Here is a 23,060-nt window from a genome sequence, read left to right as displayed (position 1 = left end):
GTGTGGCAATGCTTTATCTCCTATTTCACAAATTTGCAGGTGTTGTCGATATGAATGTCTGCTTGTACCTGGCTCTTGTGATGTCTGTAGTATTTGTGAATACTTAATTGGTGGTATGCGTTTTATATGTTGGGCTGAGATGGGGTGAGAGGAGGATGTTCATTAACAAAAACAAAAACCAAGGACAACTAGATGTTATTCCAATGTAATTTGTTTTCTTTATTGATGTTCCTAATAAAAACATTTGGGAAAAAAAATAAAAATAAAAATAAAAGATGACGGACCGGAAAAGTAACAGAGTAAGGCTGAACATTTGGGAAAAGTATCTTATTGGGATTTCTGACAATTGAAATTAAAATGTGAACTTTTAACAGAATTCTATTATAAAAACATAAACCACTAATTTAAACACAAAAGAACTGACAAAAAGACTGAAATATAAACTGAATTAAAGTTAAGTAAAAGGACAAATACTGGAGAAAAAAATACTCAAGTATCACTTAAAATCCACATAAGTATTAAAGTACCCATTGTAGAGTAAAAAGTAAAAGTATTTTGTGCAGATTGAGGTTTTATGAAGCTTCAAGTGTAATGATTTGATACAGATATGTGCTGGATTTTGTTCGACAAAAACAATTCCTTTTGTTACATTCCATTTTTTCCCAGTTTTCATTTGTATATTTTTGTTTTGATCAAATTATGAACTTCTTAAAAATAAACCCTCAGACTTTTCAGCAGGTCTCAAACTAACAAAAATACTTTTACTTTTCAGTCCAGTTCAAAAATGTAGTGGAGTAGAAAATACAGATACTGCTCTCAGATGCAGTGAAGTAAAAATAAAATGTATCCACTTTAAAATCTGTACACCACTGCATTTCAGAACACGTTTGTTCTTACATAAACTACAGGTTTAAACTAGCAGTTTTTTTATGGGGTAAGAAACTTTGTTGTTTGTGGAGGAAATGCTGATACTGAACTGCAGCCTTTGTGTTCAGCTACAGTCTTTTAAATTATGATTTCAATTCCATTGCCATTAAACTTGCAGCTCTATTATTGGACAAGCGTCCAAAAACTGCACACAACTCACTTTTTAAAGCGTAACTGTCATGTAGGCCTGTCACGATAACATATCGCTGAAGCAAATATAGAAGATAAACAATAATACTGAAACAAATTTACTCCACTGACACAAACACCCAAGAGCAGATTTAAACCACAAAAACTATTCCAAATCTACAATATTGTTAAAAATCATGAGCTGCAATAAACAGCAGAATGAAACACTTCAGTCGTTAGATTGCATCTGTAATGAGCCATAGACGTCATTAATTCTGCCTTTTAAAGCTCAAATTTTATCATATAGCCACAAAAAAAAAAAATCCCCAGAAATGTAAAAATATTGATCCAGGTTTCATATACTGAACCATAAGTTGATATAACATTTATCGTAACAATAATCTGTATTTTTGTAGACACATTTCTAGTCTGAGCCTCTTCACAATGAGACGACTTTCTATGTTCAAATATATCCTATAATAACAGAATACATTTATGATTTGGTGCGCTTTGTTACTGACTGTGAACTCAGCCGTTTGTGTTTATGAGGTTGTATTTTTTCATACCAAACATATTCTTATTGGAGGACAGTGAGATTTTTCAGACCTCATGTATTTGTTGCCACTGCACAATGTTCAATTTTAACAGACTTAAGAAACGTGCAATAAAAGTTCTTATTGTATTGTATTCATCATAACATTAGTGGAAATATGGAGTCATAGTGTTCACAATACTAAACTTGCAAACTTGATTTTGATTCTAAGGAACAGACTCCATTCTGATATCATGCTAATAAAAAAACAATACTTTCTTTTATAGCCCCAGCCGTATATCTGTGTAATCCCTCAGTGGTCCAGGCAGGTTCCACAGACCATATGTGGTCTTATACTTGATACACTTATTCTGGCACAGCTGAAGATCATGGTCACATTTTTATATGGCACTTTTCCACCTTCAAGACACTCAAAGCACTTTACTTCATGGAGCCAGCCAACCCTTTCATACACACATTCATACACCAGTGTATTGCACCGCCAACCTGTGGGTCAGTGGATCTGATCGCTCAACCAATGATGTTTACATTGAGTGGGATACGAACCGCCAACCTTCAGATCAGTGGACAAATACTCTACCAACTGAGTTACTGTCTGTTTTTATTATTGTGATGTATCGGACTCAGTATTGGGCATTGAGTCTATCCTTCGAAATCAAGTTTGAAATTTTAGCATCGTGAAAATACTCATTATCGACACACTAATGAGTTTCATTCTGCTTTTTGTTTATTCAAAATGTATAATATTGTCTCGCCCTCAGCTGACAAATGTAAACAATACAGAATATTTATACCACCAAAACAATCTTGCCAGTTTAGTCTAATAAAAGTGGCTGGAGGCCGCTAGACGCACAGAAAAGACATAACAACATAACATACATAACAGATGGTATTATGAAGGTTAGGTCAAATGATCCATAATAATACAAATAAAGATTTATGCTATAGAAAGCCTTAACAGCTTCAATAGTCTTAAGCGTTTTCTTTGACAATACATCAGACTTTAAGATTTGTTATTGTGACAGTCCTGATTATGATGTCTCTCACCAGGACTGGAACTGTGTCCTGGTCCACTCGAACTGGCCTGGGTGCCTGAAGCTAGTGAGTCCAGGGAACAGAGGTTGAACTCAGAGTCTGGGGTGCTCATGATGACGTCTACACGTCCAAACAGAACGTCTGAGAAGTGTTCCACGTCGGGCTTAATCAAGTGCTCGATACTGATGGAAGAAAAAACACAACAAATAATAAATTAGAGTGGATATACTAGATTTTTTCATGTAATAAAGTAAAATTAGTTTTGCCCCAGTACAGATACATTGGAAAAGCAGCTCAAGGTCAAAACTAGTCCGATTCTAATTATAAGGCATTTTTATTGTTCGCAAAACAGGAAAATAATGGTGGACTGTGTTAGCATGCTAAATCCACACTGGTCTCTGAAAATTGTGAAAAGCAAATATAAACTCGTCGCTGTCAATAATTAGAATGTTAGCTAGGAATGTGTTCAGAAAGTGGGAAAGACTTTGCAAATACACTGTCTGGCCCAAAAAAAAGTCGCCACCTGGATTTAACTAATCAAATATGTACAGAGTTGCTGCAGTTGGTCCGGTCTAGATTCAGCAACAGTCTGTGCTCAAAGAATGAGGTCAGCTGACACCTGAATATACTGAATGACCAGGTTATTCCATCAATAGATTTTTTCTTCCCTGATGGCACGGGCATATTCCAAGATGACAATCCCAGGATTCATCGGGCTCAGATTGTGAAAGAGTGGTTCAGGAGCATGAGACATCATTTTCTACCACAGAGTCTAGACCTTAACCCCATTGAGAATCTTTGGGATGTGCTGGAGAAGCTTTGTGCAGCGTCAGACTCGACCATCATCAATGTAAGATCTGGTTGGAAATTTAATGCAACACTGGATGGAAATAAATCTTGTGATGTTGAAGAAGCAAAATCGAAACAATGCCACAACGAATGTGCGCCGTAATCAAAGCTAAAAGCGGAACAACCAAATATTAGAGTGTGACCTTTTTTTTTTTTGACCAGGCAGTGTAGTTTAAAGAACAATTTTTTCTACAGTCTTAAGAATGTAAAATTAGGTACAGGGTCTTTAAAGAGCAGGTATCGATTTTCATTTCCCCAGTACAGAAATGTTGAATAAGCAGCTCTTGAGGTTAAAATAAGTCCACTGTAAACTGTCTGCATCTAATTATAAAACGTTGTATTTTCCAAGAATCAAAAAGTGCGAGGTTAGCATGCTAGTTGTTGTTAGCATTACTGTAACAATAAAACTCTGCTTTGGCCTCTGAAAAGTTGTGGAAAGTGCTTATACTCATAGCTGTGAATAATTAGGATGCTTGGAATGTATAAGGTAAGTGAGGAATGACTTTGAACTACTGCAGCCCTCTTTTTCATGTTTTCAAGACAGTAAAAATGAGATGATAAGTGCAGACATAGTGCAGCTTTAATGACTAGTTTAGTATTTGGCTATTTGCGGATGTGATCCTGGGGAAAAAAGTAGTTTGGGAGAGTACTGCTGCAGTACTGAGTAACTAATACCTTCCTTCCTTCCTTATGTTTGTGTTTCTGGCGCCCTCTTGTGGCTCACAGCTCTATACTGACAGCCAGGTGCATCTGAGTTCGGTCACAGACCCCTGGTACATCTCCAAACAGCTGCTCAAAGCCAGGCTGTAGGTAGTCTGTGGACAGAGGGGGCAGAGTGTGCCTGGGGAAACAACAAGGAAACTGTTTTTACTACACTTAATTACTATATTCACTTATCGTTCAGTAAATGAAAGTTGGAACTAGAGCTGCAACGGTTATTCAATAATCGCAGTTGTATTTGGATCATCTTAATTGTTATCTGGACTCTAAGGGGTCAAATAATTTACTTCTATGACTAGTTATCCATACCAATAAGATAACTCCCCAGGATCATATCAGCAAATAGCCAAATACTAAACTAGTCATTCAAGCTGCACTATGTCTGCACTTATCTCATTTTTACTGTCTTGAAAACATGAAAAAGAGTGGTCCAAAGTTATTCCTCACTTACCTTATAGCAGGCATGACAAAACTGTGGCCCGGGGGCCAAATGCAGACCAATTTTTCTTGGCCCTCAAGCTTCCACGTGAATTGACCCATATTACCTTGAACAGTACTTTTTACAGTACATTTCTGAAAATCTACTTTAACAAGCCCATATCAAATATTTAATGTGTCCCATTGAGGATGCAAGCGTGAGTAAAGGTCTAGTGGTTCAGCCTGACATAATAATAACAGATTTGAAGTATTCACTGTATTGGTGACCAATACAGTGAATACCTCAATCGGCCCTCAGCTTTGTTTGTGTTTTTATATGTGGCCCTTAATGAGAAAAGTTTGGACACCCCTGCCTTATAGAGATTAATTCCTTACTCCATTCAATTTCAACAAAAATAAACGGCTGCAACAACGACACCTTGACTCTTCTTCTGTTGAACAATAAATAATTTAGAATAACACTGACTACACTGAGGAGTATACATTTTTGGCCGGAATTGTGACACGGCCATTTTATGGTTCAGATACAGCTGCCTATGATTATACACTTGGCCAGTAGGTGGTTTCGTGCGCACAAGAAGCTTCCAGAAATGAATCCTTTCACGAACCAATTGGTTGAAGTGGTTCAAAAATGACATGACTAGTTTACAATTGGCTCAACAAGTGCATTGAATAAAGTTTAAGTTGTTTGGCCAAAGAACAAAAGGCTACATCAGCTTAAAATTACTTAAATGGGCTACATTAGCAGAACAATGCACCGTGATTTATGACAGGTGAAACAAGGTGCTCCGTGGAAAACAAACAAACACTCACCAAATCCCCCGTTAATATCGCTAGCAGCGGTCTATATCCAGCGGCAGTGGTGGTGGTAAGAGCTCCTACAAGTTTAAAACATGTAGCGAAAGTTTTAGGACACGGATGGCATTATTTATGGCAAAAAAGAGCGGAGAAGCCAGACCTGTGCTGCTGTACTGTTTCGCTTCCTTCTAGTTGTGGCGGGAGAGGAGCGCGGCTGCATTGGATGGACCGCTCACACGCGATTGGTCGAGGTGTTCAAGTGAGTGAAACGTCATCATGTGGCGCTTTTACTGACACAGAGAAAATGGGAATTTATATATATGACTGCAATTTAGTGTATTTTACACCTGGGTGACACTAACAACAACAAAACTTTTTAAAATTAAATGCAGACAGTACACAGCGGACTTATTTTGACTTCCAGAGCTGCTTATTCAACATATTTGTACTGGGTAAACAAAAATAAAAATCGATACCTGCTTTTACAAGACCCTGTGCCTAATTTCTACTGTCTTAAAAATGCGGGAAAAATGCGGGAAAAAAGCTATCTTTAAACTATTTGCAAAGTGTTCCCTTCCCCACTTTCTGAACGCATTCCTAGCTAACATCCTAATTATTCACAGCCATGAGTTTATAATTGCTTTTCACAATTTTCAGAGACCAGTGTGGATTTAGCATGCTAACACAGTCCACCATTATTTTCCTGGTTTGCAAACGATAAAGATGGGGACTGACTGTCTGTCTGTCTGTCTGTCTGTCTAAAGGGGACAATGCACATTAATAAACACCAGTAAAAAATACACGTGTAAATGTGCCGAAGTTTGCTGCACAGCAAATTTTCATTCGCAGTCCCTCAACATCACAACACAAACAACAATCAAACAACTCCACAGATCGCAAAAAATTCACACTCCATGGTCTAAAGTGCCTATTTATAAAGTGCGTATGTGGCTAAAGTGCTTCCAGTAATTTTAAAGTGCTGTAATGTTCTAATAAATAAGTTAATTTAGTTTAAAGCCAGTTCTGTCCAGATGTGTTGACTCCCAAGAGCTGCTTTTCCAATATATCTGTACTGAGGAAGAAATAATTTTACTTTATCACATGAAATCAGGCCTGTCACGATAACAAATCTTGAAGACTAATGTATTGTCGAAGAAAACACTGAAGATTATTCTAAATGTATAATATTGTCGAAATCATGAGCTTTAATACACAAAAAGCAGAATGAAATACATTAGTAAATTTGAGTCAATAATGAGCGGTGTTGTCACGATACTAAAATTTCAAACTTGAATTTGATACTAAGGATTAGACTCAATACTCAATACTTCAGTACGTTTGACAAGTGTAACCCAGTAGAGAAAACGTGCCTTATTTCTTTCCTAATGTTAATGCACTCTTTTTTTTTTGACAACGTTTATTTTTGTAAGAGGAAGTGTGATAATGACCTTCTTATTTGTCTAAAGTAATTAAGTCCCACCTCCTGCAGATGTGATGTCAGGTTCATCTTAGTTTTTCGTTCTTTTACGCTTTGGACACACACGAGAGAGGCTGGTTGACGAACTGTTTAAATTGCTAAGCTAACAGATTGTTGGTGAGTGCACGTTGAATTATTTTGATGTAAATATGGTACAAAATTAGAATTCTATTTGGGAAATTGTTTATACTATTTTAAGTTGATTCCCTGAGTGAACCAGAGCGGCTGTGACAGTGTACATGTTCATGCAAAACCATTATCTTGATGAGTGAACATGTGCTCATTACAAGCTAACGTGAAGTTAATGTGAAGCTAACGTGATGCTAACGCTAATCGCCAATGCTAATCGCGAGTGGTAAACTACTACTTAACGTCAATATGAAACGTATGTGTGCTTGTTTTACAGTATTTTAAAGCAACAGTTAAGTTGACAATAAATGTCACTGTACTTTTATTTAATTTTGCACTATTTCAGGGGGAAATGTGATGTTTATTTGATGTTAAATGTACATGTAGATGCTTTATGCAAAAGCATGTAATCCAATGCTAAACCAGATAAGGTTTACTAATTTAATTGGATAAAAATATTAATCACAAGTCACATGGTTAATGAGTTAAGATTAAAGGAGCGATTCAATTTGTTATTGTTGCATTTGAAATAAACAATTTCATGTGTAACAATGATATTTTGAGTTTAAAACATGCATGTATGTTACTGATATTGTAAATTGTACAATGGGAATACAATACTTGATACTTCGAGAGAAAAAGAAACAAAGCTATAGCTACTACTACAAAGATTAGAGAATGGAAATGGATTTTTAACTAGCTGTATACATTATTGTTATGCAGGCTAGCTTTTGTATGGTTGGAGATGATTCAGAAGACTCTCAGAGGAGATGACGAGCCTGTCCCAGAACCCTGAACTGTCAATGGAGAATGGCAACTTTCTCTATTCTTCTTGTTGATCATCATGTGGTAACAACTCAAACTACCACAACGAGGAACTTTCCTTTTTGAACATTTGACTGTGACTGAATGACTGAAATACCACTGAGCTCAGTAGGACTTGTTTTCCTGATTTATATTGTACACAAGTGAATGTAACAGTTGCCGGCTGTTAGTTTGTAAACCATTTTATTTATTTTTATTTTTTCTAATTAAGCAATGAGATGTGAAATGTAATTTGAAATTACAATGTGCTTATGTAAAAATAAAGTTGGCGTCAGTAGCAGCGAGCCAAGACAACACGAAATTAATGTCTCCGTCTCACTTTGTTTATTTCAGTAACCAACTCTCCCCTACAAATAATATTTTAAACTAGTAGCGGTGGTTGTACCGGCCCAATACCTGCTACACCGGGACTGAACCGGGACTGAACCGGGACTAAAGCGGGACTGAACCAGGACTGAACCAGGACTAAACATGTTGAATCAGTGTTTGAGTTTTGTGCAGTTAAAACTTGGAACATTCTTACTGAAGATGTGACTCAGGCCTCGACTTTGACAATGTTTAAATCCAGGCTCAAATGGTTCTATTTATCTGCTGTGACTGAAAGGGGTTTATTCTGCCTCTTCTCTTTGAATGTTCCTTTTATGATGATTATTTATGTTTTGATTTGTTGTATTGTGATTTTAATGTCTGTCTTATTCTGTAAAGCTCTTTGTACAGCACAATTCATGCACAAGGTCATTCAAATACGTCCTTAACCTGTTAGTTCTCTTATAATGTCCTAGGTGCATCTGTGGCCTCCTGAAGAAGAAGCTTCGGATCCTGGTCACTCACCAGCTCCACTATCTGAAGGCGGCTGATCAGATCGGCGTCCTTAAAGAGGTTTGATATAAAACTGTTACTACACTCTCTACTGTTCTGTGTTTACTGAGCCCGAACAGATGAAACTAAAGTCAAACAAATGTCTGCTCTGTCAACTCAAATGTTTTAAAGCTCCTATATGACACAAAACTGACTCCTGTAGCTTTTAAGTTGTGTTTTGTGTCATTCACACATGTTTTAGGAACACTTGATTATTAGTCTGTTACATCTCCAAAGCTCAATACGCTCTGTTCCACCTTGTGATGTCATCAGGTGGTAGTTTTCAAGTTAACAGCTCCTTTTACCTTTAGTGAAGTAGAGATAAGTGGCAACTTCAGGCTTGAAATGATCCAAATGAGTCTAGAAATGAAGGCGTGTGGAGTTTAAAAACACAGTGGAGCACTTCCTATATCACCACATGATGACATCACAAGGTGGAACAGAGTGTTTTCAGTTTGAGAGAAGAACTCAGCCTAAATGTGCAGGGTTTGTGTGTTGCCTAAGAATATTTACTCATATCCTAACAAAGATTAAAGATTACTGTAGAATAATTGTCCTTGCAGGTTGTGATGTACATGTATTCTCCCTGTGGACACTAGGGGGCAGTACTTGGCTGAGTTACCTCTTAATCAAAGGGTCGACTAGAATCACCTGATGTGTCTGAGGTCGGCCATTTTGACTGAGGCTGAAATGAGGCTAAAGTTTGAGATAGTGGAACTTTAGCTGTGTTTGTGACCAAGCTGCAAAGTAATATTCAACCTACAAACAAGTTTAACACAAAAATGCAGCGTTTTATTTCAAAAAGAGGACGTTTTATTCCAGCAGAACCACGCTGACCCACCCCACAGGTCAGTGTGTTTGGGCGAGAGGAGCCGTTTATAAAAGATATATACATGAATGTTCAGTTATTTTAAAGGATAAATAGCAAAATAAAAAACGCAAATTTGCTCTGTAATTTCTCATAATTAAAAAAAAATATATATATATATATATATTTGAATTGATTTTGCAGGACAAGTACAATCAAATGTTTTAACGCACATCCATATTTATTTTAGTGATAAAGAAAATTAACATAACTAAGTAACAGAACAAAAAAAATGGAGACTAAAGACAGTTTGATAAAATTATTCTCCAAATGATTCTGTTGAAGGTGTGTAGAGTTTAAAAACACAACAAAGCACTTCCTGTATTACCACTTGATGACATCACAAGATGGAACTGGTCTAAATCTGCAGGTTTTGGTCAACATGTTTGAATGAAACAAAACAACTCCTGGTCGGTTTGTGACAAGGAAACATTAGAACAGATCAGGGAGTAACGTCATATGGGCTTTAAAGTTTAGATTTAGGTGAGACATTGTACTAATAAATAAATACAAATAAACTGTATGTTGAATCTATAGATCTTTGGGCTGAAAGATGAACAAGAGACAGAAGTGAGAGAGGAGCAGAAGGTGTTTTTTGATACTGTAGATGATACACCACTCGTAGTCAAGCCCAGGAAGACTCAGAATGTTTGAATTTTAGTTGTGCTGTCGTTACTTGAGAGACAAAAAAAAGTCTCCATAACATGTACGGATCAGTTTTGTCTTATTTTATTTTTGTTTTAAGGAAATAAATTCTGTTTTCAGTCTCTGCTCTGTTCTGTTTTTCTGGTTTAAATCTGCTCTTGTGTTTTGATAATACAAATTAACACATGAAGTAACATTAACAGGTGATTGACCTTATTTAGCCCCGCCCACTTTTTCCACTGTCTGTGTAGTAGCATTTCCGGTTAAGTGGAAATCCTGTTCCTTTCAGTGGAGAATTTGGGAAACATTTCTGCACTGAAATATTATATAAAGTAGTTTGGTTTGTGTCAAATGTTTCATGTTTATGTGCAACAACAAATCAACACTGCAACGATTTTCTGGGAAGCTTCAAAAGTTCCATATAGAACTTATTTTCTGTGAAGATCAGCAGCTCCAGACGAAATAATAAAACCCAAATGACGATGGTGAACAAGGTGAATCTTGTGTTTACTCTGTCCTGCTCTTGTCCAGGGTCACATGGTTGCTAAAGGGACGTACACAGACCTCCAGCACTCGGGGCTGGACTTCACGTCTCTGCTGCAGATGGAGGAGGAGGAGGAGGAGTCTCACACCTGCCCCAGAGACGTAGATCAGAACCAGAACCCTGTTCCAGAATTCAGTGCTGTCTCAGGCCTCGTCCGCGCACTCGGCCAAAGATGGAGAGCAGCTCCCGGTTTGTGCTTTACACTTATAGACCTGACCTGGCCACGCCCACTTTCGCTTCTAAACGCTGCTAAATCGCACTCGAACTCTTTTCCATTTTAGCGGGAATCTCATTCTTTTCAGTGTCGAATTTGGGAAAAGTTTTTCTGCTAAATCCGACATAAAACAGGTTGATTTGTCTAAAATGTTCCATGTCCGTGTGACCAACAAGTCACTACTTTTCCGGGTGCATTGTGGGAAATATTTATGAGTTTTTCCACTCATTCCGTCATCATTCCGACACTACTAAAAACAGCATGACCTCTAAATGGCGCCCCCTAGTGTGGACATTCAGTCACAGCCTTTGTTTTCTTCCTGTTTGTTGCTCTAAAATGGAGCAAAGCATCATGGTCTATGTAGTTTCCTGCTTTTTTCCAATGCTGCTGCAACTAATCGATATATTTTTAAACCTTTCACAACATAACCGCTGTCGTTTTACCCAGAATGCCTCGTTAATCGCTCAGACTCATGTGCGCTGTGGTTGTAGGCGGAGGCGGTGCAGACTGTGGTGGAGGAGACGCGAGCTCAGGGCACCATCAGCGTTGGGCTCTACGTAAAGTACCTTAGAGCTGGAGCCAACTACCTGGTCGTGTTCCTCATCAACCTGCTCGCTCAGGTACAAAGTTTAACCGGGTTTACACAAGAATATGGAAGAACTTTCTCAACTAACTGTCCAAACAAACACGCGGTCCAAATGCTGCAAAGGATTTCACAGATTTTTGTTTCGTGTATGACGCAAAATTGACTTTTTTGAGATTTTAGCCTTGTTCTAACGCTGTTTCCTCCTCAAAAACAGGCCTGGAGTTGTGTTTTGTTTCATTCACACATATTTGAGTAACACTTTATTAGTCTGTAACATCTCCAAAGCTCAAAATGCTCTGTTCCACCTTGTGATGTCATGAAGTGGTAGTTTTCAAGTCGACCTCTACCTTTATATATATATAACGGTATATACGGTATATATATAACGGAATATAGTAACGGAGGGGCGGGGGTATGTGGAGTGTGGACTACTGCACTACTGAGCAGTGCACTGTGGCCATGTCGCATTATGTCTGCGTTAATGTTTATAGTCGGTCTATTTTTTTCCTGGAGGCCCTGAGCACGAGCAGGTGCCCACGACTCTAGGCTGCGCTACAAAATATGATTGTGTTTTAAAACCCGCAGGGGTAAATAAGAGATGAATACCAATATTAAATACAGTTCAAGTGAGAACTGATTGATGCAGCAGGCCACTTATATAGTGCGCAGGGGACGTTCTGTCGCCAACTTTGGTCAAACCAACTTTACATTATGCTGCATCATACTCCTCCATTTCACTCAAACTGACCCTGAAACCAGCTCACTATTTGATTCAATTACTGCCTGTATAAATAAGGTCTAATAAAAAGAAATGTGATGCTAAAAGCAACTTATTTTGGTCACTTGTGAAAGTTGGTGCTGCTGTTGTCTCCTGCTGCACATACACACTAACTAGAAATCCATCAGCTGCTTGTGTCCATGGAGATGTTATTGCTTTGCCTGGAATGTTCCACAGTATGGCATTAACTGAGGTATCGATGTGGAGATGTCAAATATGCTTGAACAATAAACTTCTGATGATGAATTTTAGGTCATACTGTGGAACATTCCAGGCAAAGAATTTACATTTTCATGGAAACAAAAAGATGGACCAGAAAAGTAACAGAGTAAGGCTGAACGATTTGGGAAAAGTATCTTATTGGGATTTTTCTGACAAATGAAATCAAATTTGTGGTTTGATTTTATAATAGAATTCTGTTCAAAGTTCACATTTTAAACACAAAAGAACTGACAAAAAGACTGAAATATGAACTGAACTAAAAGTAAAGTAAAAGGACAGATACTGGAGAAAAAAATACTCAAGCATCACTTAAAATCCACATAAGTAAAAGTATTAAAGTACCCATTTAAAAATGTACTTAAATAATAAACGTCTTTACTTTGTGCACATACACATTAAAATCATTCACACATTGGCATAAAATCTGGCAAACTCAAAGTTAAAATTAGCAAAAAAGAATCCAATATGCAGAAATCCGTATTTCAATAGAAGAGGTTTCTGCTTACCTTTTTATTTAGGTCGACCACTACTTTGGAGAATGTCAGTCAGTATGGAGACTCTACGAGGTCGTCACCTCAGGCTGTTGATGGGCACATCCCCCGACACCTTCAGTGAAAACCCTGTAAGAAAGAAAATAAATAAAAATCAGTCAGTTGTTGATAATGCCCGCATCCTCCACCAAGTTTCTGTTGGGTTCTAATCTGTTGTAGAAGAACAGGCTCAGAGGCTCAGGAATCGTTCACATTTTGTTAGGGTGGCAGCTTCTATGGCTCTGTATAGGGTTGGCCTGTTCTGAGCACAGTCCTTATTTTACATTGGTTGGCTCAGCACGGTCTCTTTTCTTTGTTACTTTGTTTTTTGTGTAAGGGTTTTTTTCTCCCGTCTTTCACTTTTGACAAAATCCACAGCCCTTATCCTTGTTTCCTGTTTCCTTTCGTAAACATGTTTGATTCCTTTGGGTCGTAACATATTTATGGGGGCTCGTCAAAAACAGTCAATAAATTAAAAACCCTAACGCAGTCATATTTGTGCCCTTAGTTGCCTTTTGTTTGTTTTGCAGTAACTTTAGGTTGTGCCACGTTTGATTTGTGACATAATTGGGCAATGTGTTGTGACTTTGGTTGTAGTTGAAGCATTTTGAGCGTTGTTTTTTTTTTTTATTGTTTTGAGCAGATAGGTCTTTCGGGGTAGGAGGCTATTTTGTGCGTGGATCATTTGATTGTGCAGTTGCCTTTGTTTTAGTGTAGGCTGCAGGATTCTAGGTGGAGATGGAGTTCCACCTAGAGTTTATGAAGGCACCCACTTTGGCAGCCTCTCATAGGTGTATGAAGGACCAATTGCTCATTTTAGCTGAACATTAAAGGGTTGTGGTCACTAAACAATCTAAGAAGTCAATGATCAAAACTGAGGTGTTGTCAGCATTTGTGGAGCGTAGCATTTTTCCTGCAGCTGTGCTGTCCATGTTTACCCTCGCCTGGTGCAGCAGACGAGGCTGTCTGTTTGAAGGAGCTGGAAGATGATTTCAGAAGGCTGGCGTTACGAGAAAAGGATTTACAACTAGAGCAGCATGAGATTCAACTGCGTGAACTGGAGCTTGGGATTGGGTCACGTGAGTTCAGATCCAGTACGGATTTCGATGTAAGTAAAAATATACGTTTGGTGCCTCCATTCAATGAGAAGGATGTTGATAAATATTTTACAATCTTTGAAAGAATTGCTGAAACAATAAAATGGCCAAAAGAAGAGTGGACTTTATTATTGCAGTGTACTCTGGTTGGAAAAGAACAGGAGGCCTACGCAGCTATCTCCGCTGAGGATAGTTTAGATTTTCACAAAAGTAAAAACTGCTATTCTCCATGTGTATGAACTAGTCCCAGAAGCATGCCGGCAAAAGTTTTGCAAACAGGAAAAAATACAATCAGACTTATGTTGACTTTGTTCGAGAGAAAGAAATTTTGTTTGACAGGTGGTGCTCCTCATAATGTAGATAATATGGACAAACTAAAACAGTTAATTCTGATGAAAGATTTGAAAAATTGCCTTCCCCAAAAAGTGACTACGCATCTGAATGAGAAAGTTTTAGAAGTCAGGCCGCCGTGTTGTTGAATGAGTATGTGTTAACGCACAAGGCAGTGTTTGAGAGTCCTTTAGGTTTTGGGAAATTGGAGAGAAACAGCTGTAATGGCAGAGAAACTGTTAAAAATGTGCCTACTCATACAGATCCTGTAAGTTTTGTAGCCAATGGTGAGTAAAGTTAATGATGTAACATGTTTCTATTGTAAGAAGAAAGGACACATCGTTTCTAGTTGTCCAGTGTTAAAGAAAACAAATTCAAAATCCGTCACCTTGGTTAAAACCGTTAACCAGGTTAGCCAGTCACAGTTACCAGGAAAACCTTGTGATTATGCTGATTTTAAGCCTTTTGTTTGGACAGGTTTGTGTCTGTTTATGCTCGTGGTTAAAAGGTCCCAGTGAAAATATTACCGGATACTACAGCCTCCCAGTCTTTTGTACTCGAGGGCGTGTTGCCGCCGTTGGGAGACACTGCTGTTGCATCCAATGTCCCTGTGCGTAGTTTTAATATGCAGGACATCGGGGTCCCCCTGCACAAGATTATGATCCAGTCAGATTTGTGGTCCGGGGACGCAGTTGTGGGAGTGCGCTCTGACTTTCCAAGAGCGGGAGTTTCAGTCATCAATGATGATCTAGCAGGTAGCAAAGTGTTAGTGACACCTGAAGTGACACCTGTCCCAATTGTAAGCTCTCGCTTTGATGAGCTCGCCCAAAAATATCCAAATGTTTTTACATCCTGTGCTGTTATGCGTGCAACCGCAAAACGTGAAAGGGAACAGGATAAAGACGATGGTGATCTTAGTTGGAGTTTTTTTTTTTTGTGCTTTTGAATTAGTGAATGATAACGGTGCTGTTAAAAGTAAGGTAAATTGTGCCACTGACTTACTTGATTTGAGCAAGCTACTTGGATAATCCTGGTCAAAATAAATTCTTCGTCCCTCCAGAAGCACCGTCTTATTGGTCCATGCTTTGCATAAAACCTCCTCTTTGGTTGTGAAGCAGGCGAATCTTATTATTGAGCAGGACTCATCTTCACCGTTCCTATTTCCAATAAAAACAATCTCTATGAACAGTTTCAATCAGGCTTTGGGCCCCTCCTCAGCACAGAAACCGCACTCATAAAAATCACAAACCTCCTCATGGCAGCTGATCCCGGTTTACTCTCCATCCTCATCCTCCTCAATCTAACCGCAGCCTTCTCCTCCATAGACTATCTTCCATCGGTATCACTGACATCCCACTCACTTGGTTCACCTCATACCTCACCAACCGCACACAATACATTAATTTAAAATCATACACATCCAACACCTTCCCTCTATCCGCTGGGGTCCCCCAGGGCTCTGTCCTGGGCCCCTCCTTTTTATCATCTATATCCTCCCTCTTGGTTTCATCTTCCGTATGCACAACATTCACTTTCACTGTTACGCGGATGACACCCAGCTCTACCTTTCCTCCAGGCCCTCGTCATCACTCCCACTATCCTCCCTTATCCTCTGCCTACAGGAAATCAATGCATGGTTTTCCACTAACTTTCTCATGCTTAACAGTTCCAAAACAGAAGTCCTCCTAGTAGGCATCCCATCCACTCTCTCCAAATCTAACAGCTTTTCAATCAACATCAACAACTCAACTGTTCATCCTTCCCCTCAGGTCAAGGATGTCTGCATGTCATCTCAACAAGGTTGATTCAAGTCTCCAAATCTGACTTAACCAGTGTAAACCAAAAAAATAATAGAAGCGACGTCTTGGAATTCCTAAAGAGTCTCGTATTTCTCCAAGCACAATTGCCAAATTGGTGGAACTTGAATCATCATTAGCATTTATATTAGCTTTTTACTGCTTGTGCCTGAAGCCCTCTGACACCCCTGCAGAGGTGGAGGGGCCTGGATCAGGGGAGGAGTGGCCTAGGCCAAAGGAGGAGAGGCGTGGCCGCTTGGAGCTGGGGCCTTCATCTTCTTCATCTCTGTAGCGCTTGCGTCCCTTGTGCCTGAAGCCCTCGGACACCCCTGCAGAGGTGGAGGGGCCTGGGTCAAAGGAGGAGAGGCGTGGCCGCTTGGAGCTGGGGCCTTCATTTTCTTCATCTCTGTAGCGCTTGCATCCCCTGAGAGGAATGACATTCAAAGCAGGACCCACAGGAAGAGGGTGGGAAGCAGGAGGAAAACAGAGTGCAGTCAATGGGAGGGCTCGCTGCTCAGGAGACGGGATAAGGGCATGACGCTCTGGCTCTGCAGCTCCAAAAGAATGAAAAGGCCGAAGCCTTTTCAGCCTTTCGATACATTCTTCAATCTCCTCCTTGTACTCCTCTTCAAGATGTTCTTTCTCTTGGGCCTGCTTCTGCTCTTTAGCTGCAGGAGTCTCTTCAAAGAGACCAGAGTCTACATCACTCAAACCCTCTTCATCAGAAGAGCTATCTACATGCCAGAATCCACGTAAACCTACTGGACCTGGGACGTCCTCGTCGGAAAAGTAGTCTGGAAGATCCTCAGCTTCTGCAATACATTTGACAATGATAAACACCCTTTAAATTGTAGCTAGAGCAAGTCAGACTACTACTACGGGCTCTAATACTACCACTTCTACTTAAGTAACATATCATCAAAGAGGCCTATGTTGTATATCTGGATTAGACAGACCAAAAATAAAACTGTAGGTGCATGACATCATTTCTGACCAGTTCAAATGGCCTATTTTACTGTTACAGCTACTATTTTACTGTTGCTTAAGTCATTATTTGTGGTGTATTCCAAGTACTGCATTGTGTGATTCAGACCTGAATTTGGTGATTTCTCAATAGTCTCAATAGACATGTGACAGCACACAGTTGTCCCACATTATTTTCTCAATAGTCTATTAAGAACACAACATTATTAATGTGAATTTATACTTGAGTAGAAATATTAGAATAAGCCAACACAATTGTTGTTTTTGAGAATATAACCTAACATTAGGCTACACAACATTTTGCTTGGTTCATGTGGGCGGATTTGATGACTTAATAATTATGAATATAGTAATGGATTATTAAATGGGCCCAAGCCTGTTTTTATAGAGTAATTCAGTGGTTCCCAAATGTGGTACCTCGGGGTATGTGGAGTGTGGACAACTGTACTACTGAGCATTATGTCTGCATTAATGTTTATATTGTCGGTCTATTTTTGTCCTGTATGAAATGGAGGTCCTGAGCACGAGCAGGTGCACACGACTCTAGGCTGCGCTACAAAATATGATTGTGTTTTAAAACCCGCAGGGGTAAATAAGAGATGAATACCAATATTAAATACAGTGGTCAACTCAGCGTTATAGTGTAATAAATAGAAATGTGACGCTAAAAGCAACTTATTTTGGTCACTTGTGAAAGTTGGCGCTGCTGTTGTCTCCTGCTGCACATACACACTAACTAGAAATCTCCATCAGCTGCTTGTGTCCATGGAGATGTTATTGCTTTGCCTGGAATGTTCCACAGTATGGCATTAACTGAGGTATCGATGTGGAGATGTCAAATATGCTTGAACAATAAACTTCTGGTGATGAATTTTAGGTCATACTGTGGAACTTTTCAGGCAAAGAATTTACATCTCCATGGAAACAAAAAGATGACGCACCAGAAAAGTAACAGAGTAAGGCTGAATGATTTGGGAAAAGTATCTTATTGGGATTTTTCTGACAAATGAAATCAAATTTGTGGTTTGTTTTTATAATAGAATTCTGTTCATTTTAAAAACAAAAGAACTGACAAAAAGACTGAAATATGAACTGAACTAAAAGTAAAGTAAAAGGACAGATACTGGAGAAAAAAATACTCAAGTATCACTTAAAATCCACATAAGTAAAAGTATTAAAGTACCTGTTTTAAATTGTACTTAAATAATAAAAAGTAGTCGTGACAATACTCATTATCGACACACTAATGTGTTTCATTCTGCATTTTTTTTTTGGTGATCAAATTTTTATTGTTTACATTATAACAACAACAGAACAACAAACACAATGATACCACCCCCCCCCCCCCCCCCAAAAAAAAAAAAAACAAAAAAACATTCTGAGCTCATGGTGATATCCTACCCACCCTCCCTGGGCTCCATATGTACAAGATCAAAACATTGCATATTTGTTTGTGTGTATGCGCACATAGACTTACAAAATACATAACTAAATAGATACTTCCAATATGCGTACATACATATATACACACACCTACTCCATTAAAAACATATATATATATGTGCAAAGTATGAATGTATTCATATACCGCTATACATCACTATACATATATATATTTACATATACACATATGCACACAGTCTTGCTTATTTAAGATTTTCCAGTTCCAATAAGGTTTTATTCCATAATAAGAGTCTTTGTTTTGGCTACATGCATTTTAGCTGATAGTTCCATGTTGATGATATAGTGAAAGGTATTAATCCAGTGACTCAGAGTCAAGTTGTTGGATGTTTGCCAGCGAAGGGCCAGCAGTTTTTTCGCTGCTGTCAACCCTCCATCCATCCATCCATTTTCTTCCACTTATCCGGGGCCGGGTCGCGGGGGCAGCAGTCTAAGCAGGGACTCCCAGACTTCCCTCACCCCGGACACGTCCTCCAGCTCCTCCGGTGGGACCCCAAGGCGTTCCCAGGCCAGCTGAGAGACATAGTCCCTCCAGCGTGTCCTGGGTCTTCCCCGGGGCCTCCTCCCGGTGGGACATGCCCAGAACACCTCCCTAGGGAGGCGTCCAGGAGGCATCCTGAGCAGATGCCAGAGCCACCTCAACTGGTTCCTCTCAACGTGTAGGAGCAGCGGCTCTACTCCGAGCTCCTCCCGTGTGACCGAGCTCCTCACCCTATCCCTAAGGGTGCGCCCGGCCACTCTGCGGAGGAAACCCATTTCAGCCGCTTGTATCCGCGATCTTGTCCTTTCGGTCATTACCCAGAGCTCATGACCATAGGTCAGGGTAGGAACGTAGATTGACCGGTAAATCGAGAGCTTCGCCTTCCGGCTCAGCTCCTTCTTTACCACAACGGACCGATACAGCGACCGCATCACTGCAGACGCTGCACCGATCCGCCTGTCAATCTCCCGCTCCATCCTTCCCTCACTCGTGAACAAGACCCCGAGATACTTGAACTCCTCCACTTGGGGCAGAGACTCACCACCCACCCGGAGAGAGCAAACCACCTTTTTCCGGTCGAGAACCATGGCCTCGGATTTGGAGGAGCTGATTCTCATCCCAGCCACTTCACACTCGGCTGCAAACCGCCCCAGTGCCTGCTGCAGGTCCTGGCTCGAAGAAGCCATCAGGACAACATCATCTGCAAACAGCAGAGATGAAATCCTGTGGTTCCCAAACCAGGCCCCCTCCGGCCCCTGGCTGCGCCTAGAAATTCTGTCCATAAATATAATGAACAGAACCGGTGACAAAGGGCAGCCCTGGCGGAGTCCAACATGCACCGGGAACAGGTCTGACTTACTGCCGGCAATGCGAACACAGCTCCTGCTCCAGTCATACAGGGACCGGACAGCCCTTAGCAAAGAGCCCCGGACCCCATACTCCCAGAGCACCCCCCAAAGGGCACCACGAGGGACACGGTCGAATGCCTTCTCCAGATCCACAAAACACATGTGGACTGGTTGGGCATACTCCCATGAGCCCTCGAGGACCCGATGGAGAGTATAGAGCTGGTCCAGTGTTCCACGACCAGGACGAAAACCACACTGCTCCTCCTGAATCCGAGGTTCGACTATCGGTCGGATTCTCCTCTCCAGTACCCTGGAATAGACCTTACCGGGAAGGCTGAGGAGTGTGATTCCCCGGTAATTGGAACACACCCTCCGGTCCCCCTTCTTATACAGAGGGACCACCACCCCGGTCTGCCATTCCACAGGTACTGTCCCCGACCGCCACGCGATGTTGCAGAGACGTGTCAGCCAAGATGGCCCCACAACATCCAGAGACTTGAGGCACTCAGGACGGATCTCGTCCACCCCCGGAGCCTTGCCACCGAGGAGCTTGCCAACCACCTCAGTGACTTCAGCCAGGGTGATGGACGAGTCCGCCTCTAGGTCCCCAGTTTCTGCTTCCTCCTCGGAAGACGTGACAGTGGGATTGAGGAGATCCTCAAAGTATTCCTTCCACCGCCCGACAACATCCCCAGTCGAGGTCAGCAGCTCTCCACCCGCACTGTAAACAGTGTTGGTGAAGCACTGCTTCCCCCTCCTGAGGCGTCGGACGGTTTGCCAGAATCTCTTTGAGGCCGTCCGATAGTCCTTCTCCATGGCCTCTCCGAACTCCTCCCAACCCCGAGTTTTTGCCTCTGTGACTGCCCGAGCCGCGGCACGCTTGGCCCGCCGGTACTCATCAGCTGCCTCAGGAGTCCCACGAGCCAACAAGGCTCGATAGGACTCCTTCTTCAGCCTGACGGCATCCCTTACTTCCGGTGTCCACCACCGGGTTCGGGGATTGCCGCCGCGACAAGCACCACAGACCTTACGACCACAGCTACGAGCAGCCGCATCGACAATAGAGGTGGAGAACATGGCCCACTCGGAGTCCATGTCTCCAACCTCCCCCGGAATCAGGGAGAAGCTCTCCCGGAGGTGGGAGTTGAAGACTCCTGTCAACCCTGCCAGTAGTATCTTTTCGTGAAAAAAGGACCAATTTAATAATTTTGAAAAATCATTAATTTAAAAGATAAGTGGGTTGAAACAAAAATCTTTCTTTAACATTTTAGTTAAATAAGAATGTACAGTTTTCCAAAATATATTGACGTCTTTACAGTCCCAACACATGTGGATAAAAGTACCAATCACATTCTGAACATTTATCACAACACATTCTGCTTTTTGTTTATTCAAAATGTATAATATTGTCAAAATCATGAGCTTAAATAGTCTTTAGCATTTTCTTTGACAATGCATCAGACTTCAAGATTTGTTATGGTGACAGTCCTGATTATGATGTCTCTCACCAGGACTGGAACTGTGTCCTGGTCCACTCGAACTGGCCTGGGTGCCTGAAGCCAGTGAGTCCAGGGAACAGAGGTTGAACTCAGAGTCTGGGGTGCTCATGATGACGTCTACACGTCCAAACAAGACGTCTGAGAAGTGTTCCACGTCGGGCAGAATCAAGTGCTCAATACTGACGGAAGAACAAACACAAGGGACAAATAATAAATTAGAGTGGATGTACTAGATTTTTTCACGTAATAAAGTAAAATTAGTTTTGCCCCAGTACAGATACATTGGAAAAGCAGCTCAAGGTCAAAACTAGTCCGCATCTAATAAGGCGTTTTTATTGTTCGCAAAACAGGAAAATAATAGTGGACTGTGTTAGCATGCTGAATCCACACTGGTCTCTGAAAATTGTGAAAAACAAATATAAACTCATCACTGAGAATAATTAGGATGTTAGCTAGGAATGTGTTCAGAAAGTGGGAAAAACTTTGCAAATACACTGTCAGGTCCTCTCCTGCAGTTGGTTAGGTCTCGGTTGAGCAACAGTCAGTGAGGTCAGCTGACACCTGAATATACTGAATGACCAGGTTATTCCATCAATGGATTTTTTTCTTCCCTGATGACACGGGCAGATTCCAAGATGACAATCCCAGGATTCATCGGGCTCCAATTGTGAAAGAGTGGTTCAGGAGCATGAGACATCATTTTCTACCACAGAGTCTAGACCTTAACCCAATTGAGAATCTTTGGGATGAGCTGGAGAAGCTTTGAGCAGCGTCAGACTCGACCATCAATGTAAGATCTGGTTGGAAAATTAATGCAACACTGGATGGAAATAAATCTTGTGACGTTGAAGAAGCAAAATCGAAACAATGCCACAACGAATGTGCGCCGTAACCAAAGCTAAAGGCGGAACAACCAAATATTAGTGTGAGATCTTTTTTTGGCCAGGCAGTGTAGTTTAAAGAACATTTTTTTCACATTTTTAAGACTGTAGAAATTAGGTACAGGGTCTTTAAAGAGCAGGTATCGATTTTTATTTCCCCAGTACAGATATGTTGAATAAGCAGCTCTTGAGGTTAAAATAAGTCCGCTGTGTACTCTCTGAATCTAATTATAAAACGTTGTATTGTCCAAGAATCAAAAAGTGCGAGGTTAGCATGCTAGTTGTTGTTAGCATTACTGTAACAATAAAACTCTACTTTGGCCTCTGAAAAGTTGTGGAAAGTGCTTAAACTCATAGCTGTGAATAATTAGGATGCTTGGAATGTATAAGGTAAGTGAGGAATGACTTTGAACCACTGCAGCCCTCTTTTTCATGTTTTCAAGACAGTAAAAATGAGATGATAAGTGCAGACATAGTGCAGCTTTAATGACTAGTTTAGTATTTGGCTATTTGCTGATGTGATCCTGGGGAAAAAAGTAGTTTGGGAGAGTACTGCTG

General features: G+C 40.5%; 1 long non-coding RNA gene across 1 annotated transcript; it reads right to left on the bottom strand.

Annotated features, from left to right (window-relative positions):
* Nucleotides 1–200: 200 nt before the first annotated feature.
* On the bottom strand, nt 201–5,645 carry LOC129456194 (uncharacterized). The gene is made up of 3 exons (XR_008648683.1): nt 5,465–5,645; nt 4,169–4,334; nt 201–2,826 (listed from the first exon to the last, which is right to left on the bottom strand). It is a non-coding gene; the product is annotated as an uncharacterized LOC129456194 (long non-coding RNA).
* Between the last annotated feature and the right edge of the window lie 17,415 nt (nt 5,646–23,060).

This window comes from Periophthalmus magnuspinnatus, chromosome 4 (genome assembly GCF_009829125.3).
Source record: "Periophthalmus magnuspinnatus isolate fPerMag1 chromosome 4, fPerMag1.2.pri, whole genome shotgun sequence".
Lineage (NCBI taxonomy): Eukaryota > Metazoa > Chordata > Actinopteri > Gobiiformes > Gobiidae > Periophthalmus > Periophthalmus magnuspinnatus.
Note: the sequence above shows the minus strand (reverse complement) of the source record. Positions and strands in the feature narration are given on the sequence as shown.